The sequence below is a fragment of the Catharus ustulatus genome, chromosome 3 (genome assembly GCF_009819885.2).
Source record: "Catharus ustulatus isolate bCatUst1 chromosome 3, bCatUst1.pri.v2, whole genome shotgun sequence".
NCBI lineage: Eukaryota > Metazoa > Chordata > Aves > Passeriformes > Turdidae > Catharus > Catharus ustulatus.
In genome coordinates, this window is record NC_046223.1 from 24819318 (window position 1) to 24832511 (window position 13194).

The 13194-nt window shown below is 41.4% G+C and overlaps 1 protein-coding gene across 6 annotated transcripts in view; it reads right to left on the reverse strand.

Moving 5' to 3' along the window:
* TRERF1 (transcriptional regulating factor 1) overlaps positions 1–13194 on the reverse strand; it is a 99890-nt gene that overhangs the window by 23648 nt on the left and 63048 nt on the right. For all 6 annotated transcript variants that reach the window (XM_033055365.1, XM_033055364.1, XM_033055367.1 and 3 more), the window contains exon 3: positions 8270–8367. The gene's annotated coding sequence lies outside the window, so the exon portion shown is untranslated. The remainder of the gene's footprint in view (positions 1–8269; positions 8368–13194) is intronic.

Consider the following 13194-nt stretch of genomic DNA (forward strand, 5'->3'; position numbering starts at 1 on the left):
CATTAAGATCCTCTCCATCCAACGCTCTGGCCTGTCCAGCTCTTGCTGAACAGCTACAGAGGCTTCTGGCAAAGCAGACACTTATCCCAGTTCTGTATCAGCAACAAACTTGCTGAGAGTACATTCTGTCCCTTCATCCACATCACTGAGAAACAAGCTGAACAAGTCTGGACCAAGTATTAGCCCCTAGGGAACACCACTAGCAGTGGGCCTGCAGTCAGACTGCACCACTGTCCACAACCCTGGTACCATCCCTTCAGCCACTTCACTCATCTAAGCCACAATTCCTGAGTTTACCTATGAGGATGTTACAGGAGACAGTGTCAAAAGCTTTGCTGAAGTCGAGGTAGGCACTGCTCTCCCTTCATCTACCCACACAGCCAGACATTCCATCACAGAAGCCTATCAGATAGGTGAAGCCATTATTTCTCCTTGGTGAATCCCTGTTGACTACTCCTGATAACCTTCTTTTCCTCCACACCCTTAGAGCTGACATCCAGGATGAGCTGTTTCATCACCTTTCCAGGGATGCAGGTGAGGCTGGCTGACCTGGAGTATATCTGCTAAGACCAAACCAGTCAATTGGTATCCTTTCTGACCAGTCACCTTGCATCAGGAATGCTGAACTCCGACTTCTGCTCTACCTTCTCCCCCTTCCTTCTTTGTGTTGCATGATTTTAACAGGCAAATTTATACTGAATGCAGCCTTTTATTTTTACTGTATAAACTGTAATTCAAATAACATTCTACAGATGTCTGTACTGTTTTCAAAGAATAAAAAATACATAAGCACATGATAAGATTGTTTTACTACTCCACAATATGAAGCAATCCCTGTGTCTACAGTCACACATATGCATCAAGGTACAACATGCTTATGCACTCACAAATACATTGTAAAATACAAGCAGATCCTGAACTTGAACAAAAACACAGAAATATTAAACCAGAACCATAACTGCCTCCTTCACATGTGATTTTCTGCCGTGCTCTCCACCAAGGACTCCTGCACACTGATGTCCTTACCTTTTAGCCTTGGAAGAATCCTCCATCTATGTGGATAAATGTGAAGTCACCAACAGAGAAAAATTTTAACCATTGCTGGATGCATATTAAGGAGAGTTTGTGCTAGCAACAGTGAATAAGGGTAATACATAGCTGCAGGCACAAAAAAACCTTTTCCATTCTAGCGTAATGTGTAACAGAAAACCATAGCTCCCAATGAAGAGGGCTTGCAGTGTGTATAGTTTTTGTGTAAACCATCTGCAGCCATTAGTATGTAACATCTTCACGTGACAAATAATAGCTGAGAATAATTGCAAGTTTATTTCCCCTTTCCAGAAATATACATTGCTTCACAGTTTCTCTGAACACACTCCCTTCCAGATTTTTATAGATGAACAATTAAAGAAGATAGGAGTCAACAATGAATAGTCAGGCTGCCAACAGGATTTTTCATCCACAACCCAACTTCAAAGACTTCCTATTAAAAATTATGAAGGAAAACAAAACAAACCCTCCACAAAACATTAAAAGGGCATAAAAATAAACACTGTGTGGTGTTTCACACTGAAAGGCCATCAACGTTTAGAAGAAGAGAGGGAACGTGCATCTCCTTTTATGCCTGCCAATTTAAAGAAGCTCAGACAAGATGCTCAGAACACATCTTCCCATTAAAACAGTTCTACTGGATCTACAGGTACACCTTTAGCATAGGAGCTATGTCCCATTTCATCTATTAACAGAGTTGTAATCAAGTTCCTTGATTTTGGCCCTTCTTTTTAAAGCCTGCAGTGACAAGTATTAGTCAAAGGACAAGAAACAATACAAACCAGTGAGGGAGGACAAATGTCTCCAGGAAACAATTAATAGACCACAAAAATTCCAGCAATAAGTACATTAAGAGTCTTAAGGCAGCAAACAACCTGATTTCATTACAAAACTGTATCAAGGGGCCAGCCAGACCCCTGACCCCTTCTCAGGAGCAGACACAATCACCATGGTGGCAGATGCTGTGGACTGTACCAGCAGCCACAGCAGTGTTGTAGTCACGACAAGAAGTGCTTGGGCATGCATCAAATTCCACTTACTGCACCCTTTCACCTGGGGGTCACCTGTCGCAGGTCTCAGGACACTGGAAAGCAGTCAGGAGGTTTTATATCTGTGGCATTAGCACAGACACCTTTCTTCCCCTCTCTCAGAATAAAAAAAAAATTTAAATGGTTCATTATTATTTCCTCTCCAGCAGCTCTAGCATCCTCAACTCAGCTCTGGTTTGAGATGTGCTACATGCTGCTGTCAGGCAGATTACAGAGTTTTCATCAGAATCATACAGAAACATTTGTAAAAAAGCTGAAAAAAATTATAACGGGATATTATATTAAAGTATCAATCAAGTCACAAAAGGACTGGAATGTTTAGTCACTATGAGAATCACATTTGAAAAAAAATTGCATTGTTTTCAATCACCCACCTCCCCTTTCCCAAAATAAAAATAAAAGAAACATGAAAACATTCCTTTCAAAGGCATCACTGATCTAGAGGGAAAAAATGCAAATGTTTAAAAAGCATTGTTATTCTACCTTCAGGTAACAGAAAAAGAACCCAGATATGCACATTGATAAAAGTATAATCAGTAATCAACCAGTCCCTTAGCTACCAAATGTTTTTTTAGTACTTGAACTAAAGCCTTAAATTCAAGGGCTTGATGCTGTATACACAGCATTTGCTATCAGCTTTAACAAAATGCTAACAGTATACATTTCTTGTCAGATTAAAACCAGAGTCTATCATGACATCATTAAGGCTCAGGGGCACCAAAGCTAGTCTCTGGCCAACTGAGAAGCCATTAGCAGCATACTGAATGATTTCCATTTAAGAGAAAGGAAAAAAGGGTGGTTTTTCTCCTCTGTGTTTAGCACTGGTGCCTAAACACCCATTACTGCCATTTATCACAACAGCTCTGACTACTAAATGGTTAAACTGAACAACTAAATTGGTAGGAGTTTAAAGCAAACACGGTTCTGCAGTTTTGTGTTTCTCCTCTTCCTAACAGTCATTCATGCTACTTAACCTATTACATTTCTGACATTACAGATACATCCCAATTACACAATCATTACAAAGAAACACAAAAACAAATGCCAACAGACAGAAACGTTTCTGTAGGCTGCCTAGAAAGAAAAATACCCTACTTAAGTTTATGGATGAAATCTGGACTCATGCTAATGGTAGTTCAATTGATTTCAACAGAGACAAGGGTTTGCCCCAACTCTTTTCGACAAGGTCCCCTGCAACTTCCACTGCTCCATTCTCCAGACTGAAAGCCAGGGGCCCACCAAGCTGGCTGAAATGCCTTTACACACAACAGCTGTCTCCCTCTTCAAACACAACTAACTGAAAGGCAATACAAATAGTCTCTCCTGGAAGCTTGCCATAACTTAATTCTGGTAAGCTTGAAGTGGAAGAAAATATCAGTCTTCAATAAAGGTGATTCAGTTTTTCTCCTCTGTAAACTGTATCAGTGTAGAAGCAGCTGCAGGGTTCTCAGCACAGGAAGGACATGGACCTGTTGGAGTGAATCCAGAGGAGGCAACCAAGATGCTTAGAGGGATGGAGCACCTGTCCTATGAGAAAATGCTGAGAAAATTGGGATTGTTCAGCCTGGAGAAGGGAAGGCTTTGCAGTGATCTAACTGTGGCCTACCAGTACCTGAAGGGAGCCTACAAGAACAATGGAGAGAGGCTTTTTACAAGAGCATGTAGGGACAGGACAAGGGGGAATGGCTTCAAACTGAAAGAGAGTAGGCTTAGATTAGATACTAGGAAGAAATTTTTTACTGTGAGGGTGATGAGGCACTGGAACAGATTTTCCAGAGAAGCTGTGGATGTCCCATCCCTGCAAGTGTTCAAGGCCAGGATGGATGGCATTCTGAGCAGCCTGGTCTAGTGGAAGGTGTCCCTGCTGAGGGGGGTTGAAACTAGATGGCCTTTAAGATCCCTTCCAACCCAGGCCATAAACTTAGAGAAGACAACAGGCAGTGAAATACTAAGATGATGATAGTTACATAAAATAAACATTTCTGGCTCCATCAAACACCACAGAAGCCAAAACCTGCAGAATTTTTTGACTCAAGTAAAATTACAGCTCAAATGACAGTCACACAATTGAACTGCCTGGATTCACATGAATTTCAGAAGACATCCACTCCAAAAAAGTTGACGCATAAAAGTTGGGCTGGGTGTGTGCTGTAAAACCAGAGCTGAATGTCAGCCAGAGCCAGTTTCAGAACTGAGTTAATGGAGAGGGATGACAAAAGACTCTATGAGAGCAAATGCTGAAGGAAGCAGACTCACTAAAAGGCTGTAAAGTTATTACAGCACTAATCTAACCCATCTCAGCAGGCTGCATGGCTGTGTATCAAAAGGGAATTGGATCCTACAGTTTGTCCAACTTATTTCGTTTTTCAGCTGTCCATTTAAGCTAAAAATCTACATGCTTTTATAGATTAATTACTAGTTAGCCTGAAAAAAAAACACGACTGGATAAGATGGCAAAAAAGCCCATACCTCTCCATGTTCAACCAGGTTTTGCAGGACAGAGTATCTGCAGCTACTCACACGCAACAGCATCAGCAGATACTCATTTGCTGGGCACCATCCCTCCTCCCACTGGGATGCTGTGTCCCTCCCATTGGGATGGTAAAACATCTGTTAAAGCGAAGTTAAGCACCACCCTTAGCAGCCTAAACTGTGTTTTTTAACACTTAAGGCTTGCTTAGAAATGTGTCATTGCTCTGTGTGCTCATGTTTTAATCGTGCATTACCACCCCTCAGTCACACAGGTTGACAGGGCTCTCTTGAGTGACTGTCTTTCTGCCACTGGAATATAAGCTTCATTCTTAATTTCAGGTAATATGAAAGCCAAAATCAAGTTCTCCCTTCCCTTCTTTCATTTAATTTTTTTCCCCTATTTAGCTTCCATAGAAACAAACCGGTGTTTCTCTCACTCATTTTCCAGTCTTTTTTTATGGCAATATTTTTATTGACCTGTTTTGTTATTCAGAACTGTCAGATCTCCTGCCAAGCTATTCCTAAACCAAGACAGCCATCATTCACATCATCTTGCTCTCTGATTTCCTTTAGGATAGGCACAGGAATAAACAGCAGTTCCTTCCCTGACAGCCTGCATTCTGCTAACACCAGTGCTACCAGCAGCCCAGCCATGGGCTGACCATAACACAGCCTTTAAGCTGGGCACAGACAGGCACAGTTTTCAGCTGGCCACTGCACCACTGTGACCCCACCCAGAGCAGCAGCTTGGAAAACAAGGGAGTGTTACCCAAGAACAGACCCACCTGCACTGCACACACACAGCTCTCAGGTGCCCAGCTGCACTGTCCCTACATTTTCAGACCAGAGTAATGCTGGGAGGCTGAGAAGCACAGAATTGGGAGAGTAAGAGTGGCATACTTCAGAGACCCCTGTGCTCTTGTGTACTGTTTAGATACCAGGTTTGCCCTCAGAACTTTTCATGCAGCCAGAGATCAAGCCCCTGCTTCTGCTCTGTTTTGTTTTAATTTTTATTCTTGGCAAAGAATATAAGCCTGTGAAAAAATCAGCATAGTAGTCAAAGAGAATGAGTAATTTCCAATTCCAGGCAAGGTGGTTGGGTGAGCCAGCAGAGTGGAAAAGCGACAGAGAGGTGAGATGGTAACTCAAAGACCTACTTTTCTTTTTTTTTTAAAGTATCCATAGAAATCCTGAAGACATCTGATACAGCAATAAAGAGAGGCAGAGACTGAAAATAAGGGTCAGAAGGTATCAGGCTAATGGCTGCTTTGGTTTGAATAAAGACTGAAGTAGCAATATGGATTTCAAGGACCAAAAACTTTCTACAGCTACCTCAAGGACAAATGTTTTTAGGGATGAAAACCTTTTCATCCCAATCCTGGATATAATTGCTCCTATGGTTTCTGCTGCACTTCAGTTTTGGCTGGTTTTGAATGGCAGGGATCTCAAACCCACGCCCGTATCTACATTCAAACCCAAAGGTTGACGTTTTTAGGCAAAACCAACAACAAAAAACCCACTTCAGTACATGAGAAAGTATGCAAATAGAGGAATTACAAAAGGGAAGAGGATTGAAAGGCAGCAAAATATTTAGTAGACTGATTTTTTTAGCAAGCATAGTAAGAAAGCTATATACTCTTAAAATGGAAAAGGAAAAACAGATTAGCTGCTTTTTAATATTAATGCTGGTGGTTCTTCAACGGTTGCACAAATCCTTCAAAAATTATCATTCCCTTTGCAGCTAAGCTTCTGCAGTGCAGTTGGAAGGGCTGAGTCTCATGTGGCTGCTCATTTAAGCTGTTCCCATTTCCACTCTTAAGAGAGACTAGAATGTCCTAATTCAGTTTAATAAAAAACACATTGGACTTGGGGGAGGGGAGAACAACGATGGCACTGGAAGAGGAACCGAGCAATTCTCAACTTCAATGAAGTTTAAAAAAAGGCAGCCCAAAAAAAAACCCCCAAAAAACCAAACACCTAACCCGACGAATCCAACAGGAAAAACAACAGTTGATCATCTCAGGAAAGTCACTAGAAAGGGGGAGAGGAAAGGAGGAAGACAAACAACCAGAAACATCTTCCTTTTGCTTTGATCTATGTAAAAAATTCATTCTGAGGCACTGGTAATTTACTCAAAATGGTTTTTCCTCTAAACTAGCAGAACTCTGGTTATTTAAGAAGAGGAGGCTGATTTATAAAGCCATTAACTGAATTTAGTTTAAGGAAGATACAATTTCATGGGTCCCAAAGAAACAAAGAAGGTTGCTTCAACAAATCTGATTATCTTTGCTGTTGGTGAGTTGGTGTTGCATTTTCAAGGTACTCTGAAGGGTTCAGAGAACTGCAGCAGAAGCAGGTATCACATTACTTCATAAAAATGGCAAACATAAAATAATGTGATCTCCTCACAATACTGATTAGAAATAAAAATAAAATACAAGCCTTGACTTAAGGCCAGAAGGGCACTTGAATTGCACACTCCATGACTAAACAACTAAAAAGCATACTAAAGACAGCACTAACAAAAGGGGTTGATCACCTGTGATAAACACAGTAGGTTTGTTTTTTTTTAATATATGCTGATGCTTTACTGCATATTAGATCAAGTGAAACTTGATTTGAAATCTCTTCAGCCAACCTGGGTTTACTGACTGCTTAGCTGAGACAAATTGCTGTCCCTTCTGCCGAATCCTATATCAAGGGCAATACTCTCAAATGCTTCCTGGAAAATAAACATGTCCTATCATCAAAATTGTCTTCAGCTTCATATTTTACTTTACTTCTATTACTGAACAGAGCCACTTGTTATTCCCCAGCAAGATCCTGGTTCTGCAAACATGAAAAGAACTTAGGACACAGAGGTCAGACCTCATTCAGTCACTGTATGTGGCTACATTACAACCTCTGGTCACTGCTGTTGATTTGGGGGAGAAGAGGAAATTTTCAAACATTAATCCATCAGCTATTGCTGTGACCACAGCCATGATAAGCCTGCAAGTTTAGTTTAAGGTGAGCACCCTTGTAATGAATTTAAGCAGTTTCTTCCTGACCTCTGTAGTGTTTATGCTCTGCAGAGTGCAATGCGATCGCCTTTTTGTGTAACTGGAAGTGCTACGAAACAGTCAAAGAACATATGCTAGGATTTGCAAAAACAGGCAAGGAGGAAACATCCTGAGACAGATAAACAATCAAAAAAACCAAGCACAAGTGGTAGTATGTGGAAAATAGCATATGGCTAAGCTTTCAGTGGGGAGGGAACAGCTATTTTGAGCCTGGTATCTCCCCCAAAGGAGAGAGTTTTGAGAAATGCAGCTGCATGACCCTCTGAAAAGTCCATCTCTCTAAAATACACCATGTTGGCGCCTAGCAATGGAGCCAAGTCAAATCCAATGGCTAAAAAAACCTAACCACCATGGTTACTGCTTCTTTTTTCTTAAGTTAATGTCCTTTTCCTTGCATGAGACAGTATAGCCAAAGTTGTCATTTAAGATATGTGTGTATATCTCCTGTGTCATTCATATTGTGGAACAAAGAATAATATTTTAGATACACAGCCAACAACTAACCAGACTTGAGAAGTCCATTAGTAAACTCACAGGGACTCAGAAGCCCAAATTTTGAAAAACAGCCAAAAAGCTCTGAACCTTATTAAACAACACAGCCTTAGAAAAATTGGACATATGATGCTCTGACATTACCTGATATTTGAGGATTTGTGAGATTCTTGTATCTTCTTGTGCTGTCTTTGCCATAACACTTCATGCTGCTTTCATTCTGTGACCTCAAAGTGACATATCTAAACAAAGCAAAAGAATGGAAATTAGATTTTCCCTACATGTCACTATCCCCCAGCACCAGCCTGCCCCAAAGCATGAGCAGATCTGTGACAATGAGCTTCCCATTGCAACACAACAAAAAAACTAACTTCTATTCAATACAGTATCTCCAGGTTACTCTATCTTTTAAGTCACTATGGCAGAGGGCAACTATCAGCACTCCAACTTCTTTAAAGAACAACCAAGAACCCCTTTCCCTTATTGATTGTGAGAGACTGCTTTGTTGTCAAATCTCTAGGATGGATACATCCAGAGACCTTCAAATTACAGACTGAAATACAAGTAAGTGAATCTTTTCTTCTTATCCAGCTTGGCGCCTACTGCAAAATGAGGAATGGGTTATGTTGATGCAATAAATAAAACACCTTTCCTCTATTGCAGAGACCATAAAGATTTCGCAGCACCTCATGCTGCTGTGACAGAACCCACAGGCAGGGTGAATGCTTTCCCTGAGAGGAGATTTGCCGGCCCAGAGCTTGCGACCTACATGAAAACTATCACACAAACAAGTGCAGGTACAGCAACCAGGAAGGGAGGGATTAATGAAAGTCAAAGATGTGGGAGATACCATCAGGCTGTCACCCAGTGCAGAAGAGGTATCTAGACAAGGCATCTTAAATTACCTAAAAGAAAACAACACATTTCTTTTTGTCAACACTGCTGCCTGGATGGCTTTGAGGGAAGGCCCTCAGCACCTGAGGGTGTTAAGAAGGTTGGCTGAAATCACTGCGAGGCCACTCTACGTGATCTTTGAGAAGTCAAGGGGATTGGGGAACATCCCAAAAGACTGGAAGGTGGCTAATGCCACCCCATCCACAAAAAGAGCTTAAAGAGGGACCCAAGAAATTGTAGGTATACTTCAGTCCCTAGGGAAAGCTACAGAACAAATCCTACAGGGGGTTATCACAAATCAGATGAAGCATGTGATGGGGAAAAGCCAACATGGATTCACCAAGGGCAAAGTGACACAAGTGCAGTCCCCCAGTGCTGAGCCCACTGCTGTTTAGTATGTTCATAAGTGGTCTGGAAGACAGAATAAAATATACCCTGATGAAGTTTGCCAATGATACCAAAGTAAACAGGGCAGCAGACACTTTAGGAGGAAGAGCCATCCTGCAGCAAGACCTGAATTGGCTGCAAGGGTGGGCTAACAAGAACCTTATGGAGTAAAACAAACACATGCAAGGTCTTCCTGACTGGACCAGATGGTCCTTGAGGTGCCTTCCAACCTGGTATTCTATGATTCAGTGAAACAGGTCTGCAAACTTGGGGTGCAATTCACAGCTCCCTGATATGAGTGGAAAACACTTCATCTGCATTCATTCTGCCAGGTTTTGGAAAGTCATTCCAGGCTTGAGAAGAAAATGCAGCAATGATCACAGATAACCTCAGTGACAGCAACCAACATTTACTTCCTCTCACTGTCACGCTACATTCACTAGTTAAAATGGTTCTTTTAAAATCTCTGGTAATGGGTCCCAAGCACTGTGATGCTGCAACATACAGCAAAAAGCCAACCCCCAAGTCCAGCAGATCCTTGCACAGAACAAGTGCCCTCCCTTAGCTTCCATGAGGCTGGGAGAAAAGAACCCAAGCAATCTCTTGTCTTTCCCAGCACCAGTCTCTGCTTCCCCCTCCATCCTCCTCCCAAGCCCACAGAAAACAGCAGAGCACAATCCAGACATCAACCTATCATGAGAGACAGCAGAGCCCCTTACAGCAGAGCCTGACCTGCCTAAAACATCTTCCTTTAACAGAATTCCTCAGCTGATGGTAAATGCTGGTAGCATCACATGGACTTTCTTGGATCTAAGTGAGTTTTTGATTACAACATCATCATGTCAAGCCTCAGTAACTAAAACCTGTGCACACCTCGTGTCTTGCAACAAATGTGAGCCTAAATGCTACACAAACCATTCATCACCCACTTGCATCCTGTCTGCTCACAACTTTCCTAAGCAAATCCATGAATCTTTGTTGAAATAAGGTTTAATAAACTCACATCTACCTAATCCTTTATCTGACTTGGTTTTCACGCTGCTATTTAAACACCTCTGGGTTTGTACGAGGTATATTGGATCTTACAGTTGACTAAGAATTGAGTACCATTTGTTTGTAAGAAAAAATACTCAGGCACACAGAGAAAACCTGAGATTAACATCAGTGGAGCCAAGCAGGAAAATGTTTGGGTTTTTTGTCTCAGTTTAACACAGCTATTTAGAACCTGCCAATACATTTAAATTTAATTTTAAAAATGACTGCTGTATCATGAGCCATGATCGAAGTCATGATATATAGTTTTGCTTTCTTTGTCATTTATCCATCGCTTTGAACAAATTATGCTGTTAAGCCTAAAAATGCCAAAATACTGTGCAGAGAAACCATTCCTAGTAGTTTCCTACAGAGGCCAGGCTGATGGACACTAGGAAAAACAACAACTGGAATACCCAGGAAAGCCCTTTCCTGTTTTTCATATTTGTTCTGGCTGCTTTTCCCACTGTATCACTTTCATCATTAGAGCTACAATACCACCCCTACACATGGTTACAGAAATCATCAGACAAGTGCAAAGGTCTCATACATAGTAACACAGTTAAAAAGTAAAACTCTGGACATTTTAGAGCCAGAGGTACAGAACTGATGGCTGATAAATACTGAAAACAGTCCCAATGTAATTAATGCAGGAACAAACACTGCAGATGTACATCAAATTTACAAGTGAGATATTAATTCTTTCCATCAAATTTTAATCACCATCCCATTTTTTGAGGTTTAGATTAGAAAGCAATCTAACTTTATATTCCTTTGCCATATTCTTCAGTTTTGCTTCCATCCCAGCCCTTACATTTTGCATACAAATAAAGCACAGTAAGGAGAAGCTGGGAAGTGAAGCCTACAGCAACATTTACAAATTAAGAGCTAAGTCAGAGATCAGCTATCCCATATACACAATATAAATTTTCAGTCTTCTCTCTTCATTAGGATTGATGACGCTGCTGGAAAATAAGGAGCACATAATACCTTTTATGGGAATGTAAAGCACAGATGAATTAGCAGAAAGAGAATGCAGCTGAATCAATTTCTCATCTCAAGATGTAATGGAGGCAATTTCTTGAACTTTACTATGCTTGTAACATATTGATCAGCAAAGCTTCACACTGCAAGTTAAAGTAGGTATTTGCCCAGGAATAAAATGGAGGATGGCAGTAGAACTCTAGGCATCACAACAAAGACAGGGATTTTTTCCAGTCATGTTACACTAAAGGAAAATCAAAGTTTCAACGTGCTTGCATGTTATTGCAACATACAAGAGGAAGATTTATAGATGAAAGCTGAATTAGTCCTGCAGGAGCCTCACAAAGCAAATTTAGAGACTGACAGGGGAATGGTTTCTAACTGAAAACAAGTAGGTTTAGATTAGATATTGGGAAGAAATCCTTTTCTGTGAGGGTGGTGAGGCACCGGAACAGGTTGCCCAGATAATTCGTGGCTTCCCCACCCCTGGAAGTGTTCAAGGCCAGGCTGGATGGAGCTCTGAGCGAGCTGGTTCAGTGGGAGGTGTCCTGCTAACAAGCCAAGCTGGACTCCCTGTATCAGTGCTAGACACCACAGCAAAGTGAACGTGGGTCAATCTGTGAGCACAGCGCACAAACTGCGCACGAGGAATTCCCCCGGCTTCCCCACCTTCGGCTCACAGCTACAGGATCATGTCTGGGCACACAGCAGACAACAGAGCTTGCAGTATCGTAAAGCCACCCCAAGACACCATGCAGGTGGGGTTGGGACTGGAAGATCTTCAAGGTCCCTTCCAACCCAAACCATTCCGCGATTGTATGATTTATTTAAATGGCATTAACTTCTGCATCATTTGATGTTAAGAACTTAACCAAGGTGTTACAGCTGGGAACTCAAAATTTCTGCAGATCATCAGAGCATCTTTTTATCTAAACTGCTTGGTTATGATTAAACAGCATTTAATTAGTTTTGCAGCAGAAAAGGAAAAGTTAGCTATCGTAAAATAAGAAACCTAAGAACAACAACAGAGTATGTGTATTAAACAAGCAATACCAACAAAGACTTTAATATCAACTGGCTAAATCAGCAACAAAATAGTTACCAGTACCAGAATTATCATTGTCAATCATATACCATTACTTCAGTTAACACAACTATATCTGAGCAGAGTCTCTCCTCACATGCTGGAAGTCCTCTCTTAACCATCAGCCTCATGAATGTGTTCCTTTTCCCTGGTCATGTTCAGCTTCTTGCTTGCACCTTCCTAGAAAAACTCTAGGAATTCAAATTCTGTTCTAAGGACAGGATTCTCCATGCATGCATAATTATTTTTATGTGCTCATTTCTGCATCTTTGAAATGCTTCAGGAATATTGCATGACGTTTATTTTCAGAGAAAATGGCTTAGACAAACGGAGCATCTTACAGATGAGATGCTATTACACAGATGGATCACAAATTCCAAAATTTATTACTTTTTGATGTGTAAGGTCCAAGCCTTCAGGTAACACATACAGCACAATGTGAGATCATGTTTAAAGAGTCTTTGACTTGAGCTACTGTCAGCTTCATTCCCATCCACAAAGCAAATGGGTGCTCACATAAAGGAGACCCTCAGTCCCACCACAAGTTGAACAACCCAGGAGGTCCTGCCTTGGCACTGGCCAGAACACAGTCCAGCTCCCTCCAGCAGGGCTCAGCTTGGCCCACCCAGCAGAAAATTCCCCTAAACCTCCTACCACATAACCACCTCTTGTCCTCTCCTTCCAGACC